This window comes from Lynx canadensis, chromosome A3, assembly GCF_007474595.2.
Source record: "Lynx canadensis isolate LIC74 chromosome A3, mLynCan4.pri.v2, whole genome shotgun sequence".
NCBI classification, from domain to species: domain Eukaryota; kingdom Metazoa; phylum Chordata; class Mammalia; order Carnivora; family Felidae; genus Lynx; species Lynx canadensis.
Genome location: NC_044305.1, coordinates 33,242,947 through 33,255,575, shown reverse-complemented (window position 1 = coordinate 33,255,575; position 12,629 = coordinate 33,242,947). Strand labels below are relative to the sequence as shown.

General features: G+C 37.5%; 1 long non-coding RNA gene across 1 annotated transcript; it reads right to left on the bottom strand.

Moving 5' to 3' along the window:
• Window positions 1-3,659: 3,659 nt before the first annotated feature.
• On the bottom strand, window positions 3,660-10,371 carry LOC115510335. The gene is made up of 3 exons (XR_003967681.1): window positions 10,288-10,371; window positions 5,865-5,962; window positions 3,660-3,708 (listed from the first exon to the last, which is right to left on the bottom strand). It is a non-coding gene; the product is annotated as an uncharacterized LOC115510335 (long non-coding RNA).
• Window positions 10,372-12,629: the final 2,258 nt, after the last annotated feature.

The window sequence follows — 12,629 nt, the reverse complement described above, 5'->3', positions numbered from 1 at the left end:
CTCCAAAGAAACCCCAACCTTCATAGCATTCAGTATAAAGGCCCTGCGGTATAAGAGACAATATGAAAATATTGATTAAAGAGTAAAAAGTTTCGTTATGCAAGATGAATATGTTTTGGAGATCTAATATAGAGCAATATGACTATATTGTATTGTATTGCAGTACTATATTGTTTGCTTGAAATTTGTAAGGTGTTCCCACCAAAACACACAAAAGAAAAAGAAAACACATGGTGTTAACTATAAGGTGATGGGCGTGTTAAATAGCTTGATTGTGATTATTTCACAATGTACATGTATATGAAAACATCAAGTTGTACATCATAAATATATGCAGTTTTTATTTGTCAGTTATATCCCAACAAAGTTGGGGGAGAAAAGGAAAAAGAGAGTTACGTGAGCAAATATCAATGCTTTAAATCAGTGGGCACTTTATATATGGCAGAACAAAACATCTCTGTGTTGCTCTATTCTCTGAAACCATCTGCAAATAAATAAAAGAAGCAGAAAACTGAAGATCCTGAGTGCTCCAAACTCTCAGAAAGAATGCATTCAGACTTCAGAACAAAGAAATGCACCAATAATTGAGAAATTTAAAAATACAAAGGAAGCATTAAAAACAGAAATTAGAGCATAAATACAATGGTGGGACTAAGAAAACACATTCATCTTAGCAATAAATATATATATAAATAAACATACTTGTTAACAAAAGAAAAGATATTCTCAAAAATCGGAACCTTATTAAACTCTTTAAATGAAATGCATTTAACGACACAGATCAAAAGTAGATAATGGGCAAAGACACATAAAAAGGCAAAGCAAGAGCAGGGATTATAATATCTAACAGTGTTGAATTCAAGTGATAAGGGTGGTCATTATAAAATGAAAGTAGCAACAAATCACAATGAAGGTGTGTCACAAGTTTTTCAACCAAACAACAGCCTCAAAATCTGAAGGCAAAACCCAAGTATAACAGGGGAGGGGGATATTGCTATAGGACTTTTATCTACTTCATTCAGAGAAAAACATACTAAATGTATGAAATAGTAAAGATATTTAAAACACAAGCATATAAGTAACATAATTAATAAAATGTATCGAGATATATAATCAGGAAAGCAAACATCTCTTTTTCATGTACCCATGAAATATTTACAAAATTGCACCTTATATTAGTTCACAGCAAAATCTCAGTGGCATTCTGTGCTTATAATGTAATAAGCCTAGAAATTTATAACAAAAGAGAGATCAACCATACCAACAAAATGTTAAAGAAATTTTCTCATTAAGTCTAAGATCAAATATAATATCAGAAATTATCAGCACACCTAGAAATTAGGGATAGTAAAAATCTATGTGTCAAAACTAAAAGAGGGTAGTTAAAGCAATCATCAGAGGTAAAATCCTCTGTGTTAATTATTCAGCACAGTAAACCAGAAAGAATGGAAAAAACAAAACTCAAGAGAGAGAGACTGAGTGAGTGGGGGAGGGGCAGAGAGAGAGAAGGAGACAGGATCCAAAGCCAAAGCTGGCTCTGCCCTGAGAGCAGAGAGCCCACCTTGGAGCTCCAACTCATGAATGGTGAGATCATGACCTAAGCCTAAGTCAGACGCTTAACCAACTGAGCCATCCAGGTGCCCCAACCAAATAAAGTTTTTAAAAGGAGATCCAAATAAAAACAAATACAACTTTACAAACGTGAACAAATTTCAGAGCTGATTCTTTGAAAAAGCTAATAAAAGAGATAATCCATTAATTAAAATATGAAGAAAATAGAAATATATTAAGTTATAAAAAATTGAGAAATAACCATTGATAGAAAATCACAAGAACTTTAGAGAATACTTAACTCAGTTTTATGCAAATACACTTGAATATTGGGATGAAATGCATGTTTTTCTAAGGAAAGGAAAAGAGTGACTTCAGAAGCGATAGGCCAATTTCTGTAGAATAAATTTCTGCAGTTGACAAAAAGTTACTATGCACCTTCCCTGTCTCTCCCTCACAAGTACTAGACCAAATGATTTTGCTTACTTTAAAAGGTAAACTGAGGCTCATTAAAAATTTAAGTTTATTTGAGTAAATGGGTAGCTTCAAACCAGAAGTGGTTAGAAGTACTGTACCTGACAGGAGCTAGAAGAAAGAGTCAAACAGAAAAGGTGGAAGCAAAGCAAGTAAATTATTTGATTGCCTGTAACATAAGCAGTTGCCTTAGTTGGGAAAGCCTAGTTGGCTGTTTTTTACTAGTTGTCTTGAGAGTTTGATTTCTCAACCTTCAGGCATACAGGGTCAGGTTGTGGTTTGCTTATGTATGATACTATGGCATTAAAGCCACCCCAATCTAATGGTCTCCTTGCTTAATTAATTTATCATTATAAATATGCAAATTCTTTCAAACCATTGAGAAACAACTTAAAGGTTGTTTACACTGTTTTAGACCTTAGAGAGAGAAAGAGAACTTCTAAATTGCTACTATGACATCAAAATAACATAGAAAAGGTAAAATAAACAATAAAATTATGGAAACTATGGATAGTTACAAATACGAATGATTACACACCAAAATAAAGTGCTACACCATTAACAAATAAAATCTGTGGCACTTTATTTTTTAGTTTTTTTAATGTTTATTTTTGAGAGAGAGTGTGAGCGACGGAGGGGCAGAGAGAGAGAGGGAGACACAGAATCTGAAGCAGACTCTTATTTAGTACAGACAAGCCTGAGCCAAAGTCTGATGCTTAACGGACTGAGCCACTCAGGCACCCAAGGAGCCCTTTAAAAAAAATTGTAGGGTATGTAAGCGATGAACCACGGGAATCTACCCCAAAAACCAAGAGCACACTTTACACACTGTATGTTAGCCAATTTGACAATAAATTATATAAAAAAAAAAATAGTAGGGGAGCCTGGGTGGCTTAGCCTGTTAAGCATTCAACTCTTGGTTTTGGCTCAGGTCATGATCTCACGGTTTCGTGGGTTTGAACCCCATGTCAGGCTCTGTGCTGGCACCACAGAGCCTATTTAGGATTCTCCCACCCTCCCTCTCTCTCTGCTCCTCCCCCACTCTTGCTTCTGTCAAAATAAATAAACTTTAAAAATATTAAAAAAAAAATAGTAATACTCTAAGTAGGATTATCCAATCAATAAAGGCAAAGCTGTCCACTGACAACATCATTACCCAGAATTATTCCGCAAATATAATAGTACATGTAATGTAAGGTATTGAAATATACATCACACATACTCACATTTTGTTTATACTGCTAAATGCATGCAAATTTGGGGGAAGAAATGGTTATTTTTGGAGTGGGGGCTAAAGACTTAGGGTGGGAGAAAAGCTTGGCTATCAGATCTCAGCAAATCAGTCGCCATCTATTATAAGACATATAAGTATTCCAGGTAATATTAAAAAGAAATAACTGTGCCAGTGAAATTAAGACACATCACGGATTTTGATATTATTATACTTTTAAATAGTGATTCTTTTATTTCAGAAATATTAAAATATGAAAAATCTTAGAATCCAAGAAAATTTGTGTTTGTGTGTATTTTTGTTAGTCCTTAGTTTTTATGAACATACTTATTACCTTTATGTTGATAAATATCCAGCCAAAAGTTTTAGCATTACCTCAGGATGAAAAGTAAACAAAGAGTCTCCTCAAACTGCATTCATTAGGAGTTCATTTGTTTCCTTCAGTTTTTGATCTGAAAGAGAAATTGGTGATGGACATTTAAGCCCCTTTATCTTTATCACAGTTCTGATGCCTTGTTTTTTTCTGAAGTTTATTTATTTATTTTGAGAGAGAGCACAAGAATGAACTAGCATGAGCGGGGGAATGGCAGAGAGAGAGGGAGAGAATCCCAAGCAGGCTCCGCACTGTCAGCCAGAGCTCAATGTGAGGTTCAATCTCCCAGGTTGTAACATCATGACATGAACTGAAATCAAGAGTATGACGCTTAACTGTGTGAGCCACCCAGGTTCCCCAGTGCCTTTTAATATCTGTTGACCTCACATGGGAGCCTCCTGTTTTGTGGGCTTTTCAGGACTGCATGTGTTCACCTCTGTTCTCCATAGCACCAAATCTCAGCTCTGAATTCTGGAGCAAGGAAACTGGGAGAAAGAAGGATCAAGAGGTGGGGAGTAGCCAAGTCCTGCAGGATCTTAAGATCATCTGAAACTTTGAGCTTTTTCTTGTCAAATTCATTAAGCAAGGAGGCCATTAGACTGAGGAGGTTGTAATGCTGTGGTGGCCTGCATAAGCAAACCAAAATCTAAGACTGTAAATGTCTCAGGTTTCGAAAGGTTTCGAAGTTGAAATGCTAAGGACAACCAGTCACAAACAGCTGACTAGGCTTTAAACTATAGCCAAACAAATAACTTCATGCTTTGCTTCCACACTACTCAATATCAGTCTCTTCTGGAAGGTCCCGTCAGTGGAGTGCTGCTAACCACTTCCCATTTGGCACTTCCAGATTCAAATTGATTTTTGCTCAAATACATTCTTCAAATATTTAGTAAGCAAGCTTCAGTTGACCTTTTAACTCTCTCGAGGGAGGTTTTTAAGTAGTGATTGTCATGACTAGATTTTCAGGACAAAATCCATATCGATGTATAGATGGTAGATCGCATTGTGGCTGCCTTGTGGAAAATTAGAGAAAAGAGACTGAGGTCAGAGACTTGAACTCAGGTTTCCGGTTCCAATTTGTTTATGTTCACATTCTCTCTTAAATGGGACTAACCTTGTAAATAGACCGAGTAGGGAATCCACTCCTTAGTGGTTTAAGGGATTCTAAGACTTAAGCTGGGACCTAAGACAGTTTCCTTCACTAATAGTGCTGGGCTCTGATTGGCTTATGTCATAGAACCATTTTGTGACCTTAAGGATTTGCTTTCTATGGAACACTATGTGACACTTTTGAGATCTTTTGCCTTGGGACAGTGAATTTAACAAATATTTCCCTAATTCCTTAAAGGAATATACTAAATGACATAAAGACACTCAGGTTATGGCACAAATTAGGTATTCAGTTAATCTTTAAATGAACAAATGAAGACAGGAATGAATTAGAAGAAATGTATGGGTATTGGGAGGGGGTATTGGCAGGGGCAGCCATTGTCTCTGAGAAAGAAAGTAATCAGGTTCTGAGCTTAAATTCCTATCTTTTTACAGATTTGCTGAAGCCAATCCTGCTATGTAAAAATACTTTCTATCCTTCAGCTATTGGAAGTATCCTAGGTCATTAAAATAATCAAAGGAAAAAAAAAAGAGAAGAAAAATTTAATGGCTAGTCATATAGGTATAAGATGGAGAAAGAGTTGTATTTAAAAATAGAACAGTCACAAATGAAATCCCGGATTTTCTACTTCTACCCTTCTGCAACACCCCTCCCGGCTATTGCTTATATAATCTTTATTTGTTAAACTTTGCCCTATGTTTGTCTTCATGGTCTGGGCTTAACCTGGAGGAAAGTGGGGGGGAGGAAATTATGTCTTTTCTTGAAAAATATTCCTTACTAAACACAGGAACTGCCCCAAATTGCCTGGGAAACAGGGCTCCCCATGAATCCAGGCTCTATTTTTGAAAGTCAAAGGATTCTAGGCAGGCAGGTTTGGTTTAGATAAGCATCCGGATTAGGGGATGGTTATCTGAAGCCCTGCCTGTCATTACATTTCACAGCAATGAAAGAACATCTACTCTTAGATTCTAAATCATTGGAGAAGATTCAATGAACATCTCAGCTTGTTTTCTTGCCTAAGTCACTGTAATATTTCCTAGATTTGCACTTTGCCTGTCCAAGTGTGTGGATATCAGTGTGTGATCAGTACTTCCCATCCTGTTTGTAGATATATTGCTTCCTACCTCTTAACTGATCCTTAAAATAGAGGTCAGGATGAAATGTGTCCTTGTTGTTTCTCATGAAGGACATTTTAGTGACCAGAGTTCCAGATGCTGAGAAGCTAAAATAACAAAGAATTAGTTGGAAGTGAAGGTGAGAAACTTCTTATCATGAGGTATCATTGTGAGACTCATACATCACTCAGATTGAAGGATAGCTATCAGGAAAAGCTTTCAGAGATAGTAGGGTAGAGTCAGAATGAATTAGTTACAACAAGAATACCTTCTGTGGAATTAACTCTAGATCAGCTGTACCCTACTTCAAAAAGGTTATCAGATATAACTGTGACCACAAAACAGGGCTTTAGGATGGCAGGTAAAATTCTGTTTCTCTATCCTGGAGCAGTTACACAGGTATGCTGAGTTAGAGAAAATTCACTGAGTTTATAATATGTACATCTTTATGTATTTATGTCATATGTTAATAAAAAAATCTGTTAACTGGAACAACTACAGGAAATTGTCACTAAACACCTCAAAACAATGATCCATTTCATATCCTACTCAACACCTACTCCTCAGTTATGTCCCTCAACATCCCTCTCCCCCCAAGAACTGGATTTTGGAGTAGCCTCTGGGTGGTGTCCATTCCTAAAATTTTGGCAGTATCTGTTGGGAAAAATGGAAAGAAGATGAGTCATGGGGACTTTGTTGGATTTCATTGTTTTTACATACTGAAGAGTCAGGGTAATGAAAGAGACCTCTCAAAGTATAATGAATATGACAACAATTCCACTTTGTGCTCACCGCAGTGGCTGCTTGCAGTGCTGTTAAGAACTGCCATTATCACTTATTACTAGAAAGGTGGGAATGTCCCCATTATGTGTGAGCAGAATGTGGACAGCTATGCAAAAACACATTGCATGGGATAAGATCTAGAAACTATTGCTCCTGAAATCACTTTCCTATCCCATGTGTCTCTTGAGATAACCAGTCTGGTGAACTTCTCATTATGGGCTATGACTGATTTCTTTCGACTGTTGTCTTTCAATTGTCCTGGTAACCCAGGTCTGTATCTTGCTTCTCCACTGGCTTCCTTCATTCTTCAGGACTCTGGTCACCATTCTAATGCTGGTGTCAAGGCCAGTACAAGATCAGGTGGTTCAAAGCAGAAATTTATAATTCAGTATGTAAGTAAGCATCATCAGGGGATCCAAGAACCACTGAAACTGTGCAAATATTTATAGACACACTTGTGCATTTTCTTGAAAGCAGGGCTCTAACATTTATCACAGTCTTTCAGATGTCCATAAACCCTTCCCAAAGTTTAAGACTATAACCATAGATTGTTTTTGGCATGATTTAGATACTTTTATTCTGTATCTCCTTTTTAATGTTTGCCTTCCTATTAAGCCAATACATCCCTTAATAAGGGACAAGGGTTTTTTTGGTTCTGATAGGAATACCTACCTCCCTTACTGGTCCAGACCCATGTTAGGGGCAGGAACAACCAACCCCTACTTGTCATGGGTATTGACAGCTATCAACTTAAGACTGCCTCCTTCTCCAGAGAATTATCATTCATCTAACTGTGTCTTCTGCTCACAGTATGAGAACAGCCCACATCTAATAACCATGGCCACAGAGTACCAAAGGCTTGCCCCGTGCTTAAAGAAGGTCCCAAGTCTATGGTGCAGTTCATACTCCAGTGAGCTCTGTGGGATCAGGTGAAAGTTCAACTCCAGTTGAGACCGCATCCTTGCTTAGTTTCTCCTTCTGCCCCATTCTGCTTCTTGTATTCCCCTTTTTCTGAGAGTACCTGAGTCCCTTTCTTAGGCTCTGCTTTTGTAGAACCCAACTTGAAACAGTAGCCCATGCTCCTGAACACTTAAACTAATTTAATGTGGCTGACCGTCTCACAGAGATACTGGTCGAATGGGGACCATTGTATGAGACTATTAACCTCAAATTATTTCTGTGAATAGTGTAAAAGCTTTCATCATGATACTTTTGAATATTTTCTTGGCCTGTTTACTTGGAAATAGAAATAACATCTTGGACATAAACTGTGGGTGGCAACTGCTATTATGACCAACTCTAAATAAGGATAATTTCACATTTTCAAGTCAACCAGAAATGGAATTATGGTCTATCTACCTTCTGTTTATTATATTTACTACTTGAACTTCTCTCTTCCATTTTCCATTTATGTAGGTATTTCAAGCCATGTTCTTGGATGACAGTTCAACTTGCAAATCTGATAGGGCTAGCTTGGTTTTAGAAGAGCACCCAAATTTTGAAGGCAGGCAAATTATCTTGGCACCCTCACTATTTGGCTCATTCCTTAGGTGGGGTTAATAGGTGATGTACTCCTGATCACCTGTTGATGGGGCATAGGTACCTTGGCTATAATAAAATAACTATAATTTCATGAGTCCTTAAAATATGCCAGGGCCTGTGCATGCATTTTCTCACTTAACGATCAAAACATCATTATCAGGGGGTGCCTAGGTGGCTCAGTCGGGTAAGCGTCTGACTTTGGCTCAGGTCACCATCTCACAGTTTTTGGGTTCAAGCCCCACACTGGGCTCCACTGGTATGAAGCCTACTGGGGATTCTTGCTCTCTGCTGTCTCTTTTTGCCCCTCCCCTACTCATACTTTATCTCTCTCTCAAAATAAATAAATAAACTTAAAAAAAAAACCATTACTACCATGTGAGTATAATTATCCCCATTTTACAAGTGAGAACCTTAGATATGGTAATATTCTCTGCACACAGAACAAGTGACTGGCAGGAGTAGGATTCAAAAAGGGAGCTTGATTTTTAAACCTTTGCTCTTAACAAAGTATATTTTACTTCCAGGATCTGGGTATTATGCTTCTGCCACTCATTTCTTCTCCCACTCAGAAGAAAGGGGTTCTATCTAAAGGTAAATGTAAGAGCTAGCCAGGTGTAGAAGTGTGGTATAGAAGTCTGTAAGACTATTAATATTGGAAGTTTTTATTTCATGGTTGAGCACAAATCAAGTTTGGGGATTTCTGACCAATGTAAGTGGGGGACACTCCAACTTCAGGGAGTCGTGGAGTTTTAAGAAGTCTTGAGAGTGACTCCTTTTTTAGTCTTACCTCCAATTTGCCTGCCCTTCCTGCCTGCTTGTCCCGAGTCTGAGATGCATAAAGAATAGCTTCCCTTTAATTCCTGGCTGTCATGTCACAGCTGCGGTATATGAAGTTGGCTATCTGATAAAGTTGGGTGTTCTTCAAATCACTAGCTTCTCTTCTCTAAAAATTCTCTAGGATTCCAACTGTGGTTGGAAAACAGGAAGTATTAACTACACGTTTATTAAAAATAGATGAGCAAAACTAAACTTAATTTCTGTTTCTTGAACTATGCTTAGATAATGTGAATTCATTTGACTTCAATTAACCAGAAACATGTTTTTGTGCAGTTTTTGGTAAAATATGTATTATAATGGGATGCTATTTTTTCCGATTTTTGTTTTTTGATGCCTAGGATTTTCTGATGTATATCAGATATAGATAAATTGTATCTCATCAATTTATCTTCCCTCCCCAAAAAACTTCTCTTCTTTGAAAGACCCTCTTCAGAGAATTGAGAGACAAGCTAGAAACCAGGAGAAAATATTTGGAAACCACCTATCTGACAAAGGACTAGTATAGAGGGTATATAAAGAACTCTCGAACTCAATTTTAAAGAAAAACAATCCTGAACATTTTGCCAGAGAATGTGCAGATGGCAAATAAACATATGAAAAGATACCATCAACCATTTGGAGAATGCAAATTGAAACCACAATGAGGTATCAGTGTATACTATTAGAAAAGACAAAATAAAAAAATAGTGATAACACCAAATGCTGGTGATGATGCAGAGAAACGGGATCACTCATATGTCACTGGTAGAAATATAAAATTGTACGGCTAACCTGGAAGAGAGTATGGCTGTTGCTTACAAAACTAAGCATGTATTTACTGTATGATCCAGCATTATATTGTTGGACATTTATCTCACAGAAATTCAAACTTACGTTGACATAAAGACTCATAGCAGCTTTGTTCATAATGGCCCAGAGTGGAAAGAGCATACATGTTCTTCAGTTGGTGAAAAGTTGAGCACACTGTGGTCCATACATGGCATGGGGGTACTACTCAGCAATAAACAAACAAACAAACAAACCATTGATACACACAATTGCGTGGATGGATGCTCAGTGAATTTTGCTGAATGTAAAAGCTAATCTCAAAGGGTTACATACTCTATGATTCCATTTACATAACAATCTTGAAATGAAAAGATTATAGAAATGGAGGACAGATTAGTGATCCTCAGAGGAAGGCAGGTTTTAATAGAACCACAAAAAGAAGGTAGAATGCATTGACCTGTGAGCTGGGTAGAAAATGAGGAAATGGCACAATTACGCTAACCTGTTCTCTCTTCATCTTGAAGTGGTAGCAATGATTTTTGTCGTAAGGAAAATGTCACAAAACCAACACAGATGGTCCAGTGGGAGCCTGCAGTGCATGTAACAAAGACAGTAATGAGGAAAGAACATTTACTGAGTATTAACTTTTTTAGACACTACTCTGAGTGTTTCACTTTTATTAATCCTCTTGGTAGCCTTATGAGTTAGATGCTATGATTAATCTCATTTTAAAACCAGAGAACTGAGGCACAGAGAGACTAAGTACTAAGTACTTTTCTAAGATCATACAGTGGTGGTGGGAATTTGAATTTAGAAAGCTGGGATCTAGATTCTGTTCTTATAAATGCTATGCTATAGCTTTATGTCCTCAAAAAAGCATATCTCACTAATCTCTCCTACCCTAAGTAAAGGTTTTCCTGAAATAGAAAATCATTAAGTTTTATCTCCGGTCACAGCTCAAAGTTCACCTGGCTTCGAGTTCATTAAACTGGTATATTAAAATCTTGATGTGAAATGACAAGCCAAAAGAATTAAGGTGAAATTGATTAAACAAAAATGTATAGTTTGTGTCTTTATTATTATTATCCTCTTCTGTAAATAGTGTGTACTATATTTAAGAACAATGGAGAGATTTCTGCAGTGTGTAAATTAGGAAGCTAAAGTGGGCTCATTCAAATTTGTTTCACAATACAGAATGAAGAAAATGTAACCCAGAAAAAAATGCCTGAAAATTAAAATGCTTTTGGCACTTAATTAGTATTAATTAGCAGTGTAGTAATTTATGAACACTATTTCATGTCACAGAATTTATGCATGGAATATTGGCTTCTGGTCCTCATTATGTGGAGACTATTAGAAATTATTGCTTGTGCAAAGGAAGCCTACCATGGTGTTTCAGGGATTTCAGGAGGATATGAATAATACAGGTTGATTAAGAAAATGAGCAAATACATGGCTTACTTTTATAGTTTTTTTTTCTGTCTGAGTGTGAAGATATAGACTTGGCATTTTATTTTTCTTATAACCTTTTCTTTTTTTTGCAAACAAAAACTTTTACTTTGTAGTCACAGGCAGATGGGAGAATGCTCATAGTTGTTATTTGTTGCTGAAAGGAAGAAAGGAGTGCTGTATTTTAGTGATCTCTTGAAGAGAGGCTAGTTCTCAAAAGACTTACCTGATGAACTCATATTTTGAAGTCCAGCTTTAAAAAGTTTGGAGGACAGGGGCACCTGGGTGGCTCAGTCGGTTGAGCGTCCAACTTCTGCTCAGGTCAGGATCTCACAGTTTGTGAGTTCAAGCCCCGTGTCGGGCTCTGTGCTGACAGCTCAGAGCCTGGAACTTGCTTCGGATTCTGTGTCTCCCTCTCTCTGCCCCTTCCCTGCTCATGCTCTCTCAAAAATGGATAGACATTAAAAAAAAAAAGTTTGGAGGACAGAATATCAATCAGAACTATTTCCTGCACTTCACCCAGCTGGTAACTTCCAATGCCTCAAGTCACAGAACTTAGATCTAATAGAAACACATTCATATCCCACTCTGTCTGGCTCCAGGCTTCTGTATATCAGAATGTCTCTCTTCTTTCTGCAGAGTAAGGATTTTGTCACATCTGATGAAATAGCCCAAAAAGTAGGACTCTGGCTTCTTTTTGGTGATTCAAAGATCAGTATGGAAAGTCCTGGGCCAAGGTGAGAACCTGCAGTGTGGCCTACCTTGACCTTGCAGGAAGCCAGGGAGCAGCTGCTTCTTGAGTTGCTATGAGTCCTTTCTACTTCATAGCTGTAGTTCCAGATATATCCAGGGCATCAAATACAGTAAAAGCCAAATAGAGAAATGGAAATGCAAGATGCAAGAGTGTTTAAATAAACATTTGTCTTTGAATGTTTTCTTAAACATGTGTCTTTTAAAAATGCATTTAAGTATGGTAGTTCTGAATACTTAGAGCAAAGCCCAAACAAAGGAACCAGACACTTGGCTCCATCCTATCTTGATTCTTACTGTCTTACAGTGACACAAAAATGTATCATACTATTGTAGATACTGTTGGTGCCTGATCAAGATTCCATTACCTTCTAGTACTCTTATCTCCCAGCTACTCTTGAGAATTTGCTGCTCATGGTTGACAGCTGCCATGTCTTTTCAAAACTTCCCCTTGGCCACTGGGAGCCAATGTACCCAGCAATGCTTAAAAAGTTACACTCCTTCCAGAAAAGATGGCTGGTAGTCAATGACCAAGTAATGAAGGGTGCAAAAGCTCTATCCTCTCGCCTCAAGGTTTAGCCAAACCTGTGGTGCCCCTCACATTCTAAAGCTCCCAGTAGGATTAGGCTGAAGTTAGACTTCAGC